The sequence below is a fragment of the Dendrobium catenatum genome, unplaced genomic scaffold (assembly GCF_001605985.2).
Source record: "Dendrobium catenatum unplaced genomic scaffold, ASM160598v2 fragScaff_scaffold_1463, whole genome shotgun sequence".
Lineage (NCBI taxonomy): Eukaryota > Viridiplantae > Streptophyta > Magnoliopsida > Asparagales > Orchidaceae > Dendrobium > Dendrobium catenatum.
In genome coordinates, this window is record NW_021319925.1 from 1 (window position 1) to 4,754 (window position 4,754).

The window sequence follows — 4,754 nt, forward strand, 5'->3', positions numbered from 1 at the left end:
TAATATTTTTCAAAACCCGTTTTCAAAATTCCACCAATAGGCATGAATATAATAATGTCTCTATGTGATTAAATTAAAAATTTATAAGAACAATGAGTTAATATTGTCAAAATTTGAAAAAAAGTAGAATAACCAATCCTGTTAGCCCTTTCTCGGACTTCTCTTAGGGCAGAATCATTTTTTGCAAACAAAAGACCTAACTCAGAAAAACCAATTAGATAAGAAAAAGAGATCTATTCAAAACTTGGTTTCAAAAAAATTTCTTATAGAATAATATACCAAAGTAATTTGTAACAATCATGAAATTCAAAATTAAGCCTTTGAAAATATCAAGTGATATAAGAATTTTTCTAAGATTCAAGGGTTTTAAAAAGAAGAAAGATTGCCTTTTGTGGGCTCATTTTAAGCCTCTTGTCAATTGATTGGTGCGATTTACGTATCTTTTGATTTTCTTATACACTTTATATATCTTTTTAATTTTATTTTTTTTTTGCGGCCATTGTGTATCTTTTCATTTTTTTTCTTCTTTTTAGGGCTTATTTTATGCCCTTGTCATTTTTGCTAGCTAGATCCCTTTTTAAAACTCTTAAATACTCTCAGTTGTGAGCATATCTTCTAGATATTATATAAGAAAAACTCACTCTCTAATATAAGAAAGAATAAACCACAAAATAGAATCAAATTCATATGATAAATGCAACGATAAGATTTCAAAGAATTTGAAAGTAATATAAAGACTTTGAACATTATATATATAAGATAGATTACTATAACAAGATAAAAAAAGATCTCAATTGTAAAGTCCAGTTATTAATTTGAGATAGAGTTTTACTTAGAAAAGAAAATTACACCACTAAAGAGGTTAGAGGAAAAGAAATAATCAATGATGTTTCTCCCTTTAACTGATTTAGAAATGTAAAATAATGACTACATATTTTCAAAAACAAAAATATGGAATAAAATATCATTTTAGTAGTAATCACAAAGAAAAGAAGAAAACTAAAATAAAAGAAATAAAACATGAAAAATAAAAGGAAGTAAAAGTAAAATAAATAATTTGAAACAAACAAAGGAGTAGAAGAAATAACAACAAGCAACAAAATAGAAAATTCAGAATTCAATATATATCAAGTTCATACATTTACGTCAATCATTCCTAATCTGGTCCGTAAGATGCTGAAAGTGTCAAAAGCTAATGGTTTAGTAAATATATTAGTCAATTGATTCTCAATTATTACATTGTGTAACTCAATGTCTCCTTTGGTCACATGGTCTCTAATAAAGTGATGCCTTATGTCAATGTGTTTGGTCCTTGAATATTGGATAGGATTCTTATAGATGTAGATGGCACTAGTATTATCATAAAATATTTAAATTGTGCCTATAAGTAATCCTAAATCCAGAATTTGTTTCTTCAACTAAAGTACTTGGGCCACATAACTCCCTAAGGCAATATACTCAGCTTCAATAATGGAAAGTGCAATAGAGTTTTGTTTTCTACTAGGCCAGGAGACTAAAGACTGTCCTTTGAATTGGCAAGTCCCAGAAGTGCTCTTTATAACCACCCTATATCCTATAAAATTAGAATTAGAATATCCAATATTCTCAAAAGAAGTGTTGTGCCTAGGATACCAGATTCCTAAGTTCTGTGTCCCCAAAATAAATCTAAGAATTTTCTAAACTGCAATCAAGTGGGATTCTTTAGGATCAGCTTAAAATCTAATACAGAGACAAACACTAAACATTATATCAGGTTGGCTAGCAATCAGGTTAAGTATAGATCCAATCATCCCTATATACTTCTTTTGATTAACAGATTTTTTATTTGAGTTCATAATCCAACTAAACAATGAAGATCATGGGAGTATTTATTGGCTTGTCTTTATCCATTTTATATTTCTTAGAGATGTCCTTTATATATTTTGATTGATTTAGAAAGGTTTCATCATCCAATTGTCTTATACTAAATCCCAAAAAGTAGGACAACTCTCCCATCATACTCATCTCAAACTCCTTACTCATTATTTTAGAAAATCATCACATAACTTTTTATTAGAAGATCCAAAAAGTATATCATCAACATAGATCTGAATAATGAGTAACTCATCTCCTACTTTTCTCAAAAAAAGGGTGATGTCTATACTCCCCTTAACAAATTCCCTCTTTAGTAAAAATATGCTAAGTCTCTCATACGAAGCTCTTGATGCCTATTTTAATCCATATAAGGCTTTTTTTAATTTGAAAATATGATTTGGAAATTGGAAACTCTCAAAACTTGGGATTTGCTCTATAAACACATCTTCTTTTATTACCCCATTTAAAAAAGCACTCTTAAGTCCATTTGGTAAAGCTTAAATACCTTATAACATGAAAAGGCTAGTAGCACCCTAATGGCTTCTAATCTAGCTACAGGGGCAAAAGTCTCCTCAAAATCAATCCTTTTTATTTGGTTATACGCCTTAGTCACCAAACTTTACTTGTTCCTAATCACCACACTAGAATCATTCATCTTATTCTTAAAGACTCATTTGGCTCCAACTATACTTTATCCCTTTGGTCTTTCTATAAGCTCCCAAATATCATTCCTAATAAATTAGTTTAATTCCACTTGCATGGCTAAGATCCAAAACTGATCAGGAAAGGCTTGATTAATCTTTGTGGGTTCAGTCATTGAGATAAAACCAGAGTGGTTCACTTCCTTCCTAAATCCATGCCTAGTTCTAACACCTTCAGAAGGGTCTCCTAAGATTAATTCTTTAGGATGGCTGAAAGAATATCTTTAATCTTTAGGCAATGTGTGTATATGTTTAACCCTTTCCTCTAGATTTGTATTCTCTACTCCTTGGGTAATCTCACCTACTCTTTTAGTGTTTTGGGACTCTACCCTCTTCTACAAAATTTCAACTCCTTTGGAAATCTCTCCAACACCATCTTCATCCTCAATTGTAGACTCCTAAGGATCAGATTCATCAAACACTACATGAGTAGTCTCCTCCACCACAAAAGTCCTCTTATTAAACACCCTAAAGGATTTCCCAACACTTGAATATCCTAAGACCACTTCTTTTTCATATTTTGGTTTAAGTGTGAGTTCCCATTATTAAGAAAGAAAACCTTACAACCAAAGACATGGAGATGGGAAAAGTTGGGTGTCCTACCCTTAAGGATCTAATAGGGTGTCTTATCAAGTTTTTCTCTAAAAATCATTCTATTCAACACATTACAAGCTGTGTTTATCGCCTCAGCCCAAAAGTATTTTGGAACTGAATGCTTAACAAGCATGGCTCTAACATCTTTTATTAAGGTCTAATTCTTCCTTTCAGCTACCCCGTTCTGCTGAGGGGTCCTAAGAGCTGAGAAGTTATGGCTAATCCCCTTATCCTCACAAAAATCTCCAAAACTTTCATTTTTAAACTCTTCCCTATGGTCACTATAAATGGTCAAAATCTCACAACCTAACTTTTTCTGAACCAAAGTGGAGAAGGATCTAAACTCATCAAAAGACTCACTCTTATATGATAAAAATTTAATCCAAGTGAATCTTGAGTAATCATCGTCAATCATAAATCCATAGACTTTCTCCCCCTAAGCTGACAGTGCTAATGGGTCCAAACAAATCAATGTGAAGGACTTTTAAAGGTCTAGAGGTGCTAATGTCCATAATGGAATAAAAAGAGTACTGAACTTACTTCCCTAGTTGTCAAGCATCACACAGGTGGTATTTGGTGAACTTAAGTTTGGGGGCACCTCTAACTATATCCTTTTGGGTCACTCTTCTAAGGGTTTTCATATTGGCAAGACATAAGCTCGTGTACCACAACCAAGAATCATCAGTAATAGTTTTTAAACAAAATGAAGAAGCACATTCAATATTATTTAAATCAAGCATATAAACATTATTGATCCACTTTTCCTGCAAAACAGTGTTGTTATTCAAGCTAATAATATAAGTATTTGCCTTAGATTTTATGATGAAGCCCTTATTGTACAGTTGACTGATGCTTAGCAAGTTATGTTTCAGTCCATCTACAAGAAAAATATTTTCAATCAAAAGGTTCTTGGAGTTTTTTATTATACATGCGTCCACCACTTTCCTGGTGGTGTTATCTCCAAGAGTGGCCTTGCCTCCAACCCTGGCCTCCAGCGAAATGAATTGGTTGGCATCTCTTATCATATGTTGTTAGCATCTACTATCCATATACCACATGCTCTCATGAGGTTTTTTGAGAGAGAAAGCCTACAAAATTATCAAACATCATATTTAGGAACCCAAACAGGTTTGGGTCCCTTCTTATGGAAGGAAGAAAATGATGCATGTGTGTTATGCTATGAATCATACAATTTGAGTCTCGACACTTAATGTGTACTATGGTAAATAGTGCAAGTGTGTGAAATATGCCCTAGCATGCCACATGAAAAACATATAATACCAGGAAAAGGATTTACTAATCTACTCGGGAGGTTATGCTTCTTCTTAACATTATGTAATGCATGAAAAGTTGGTTTATAATTTTCAAAATCTTTGAGTTTTTCTAACTTCTTAAACTCCTATTCTAACTCAACATGAGTTAACTTTAAAGAATTATGTGTATCAGTTAATTCAATATGCTTTTTATTTAACCCGTCAAGTAAAGACATATAATTACTATCAATTTGGGGGCGATCTTTAAATAAAATTTCAAACTCTTTTTGCAAATTCAAAAACTCCAATTTCAAACTAGCAGGCAATTTCTTAAGTTTCATATATGATGCAT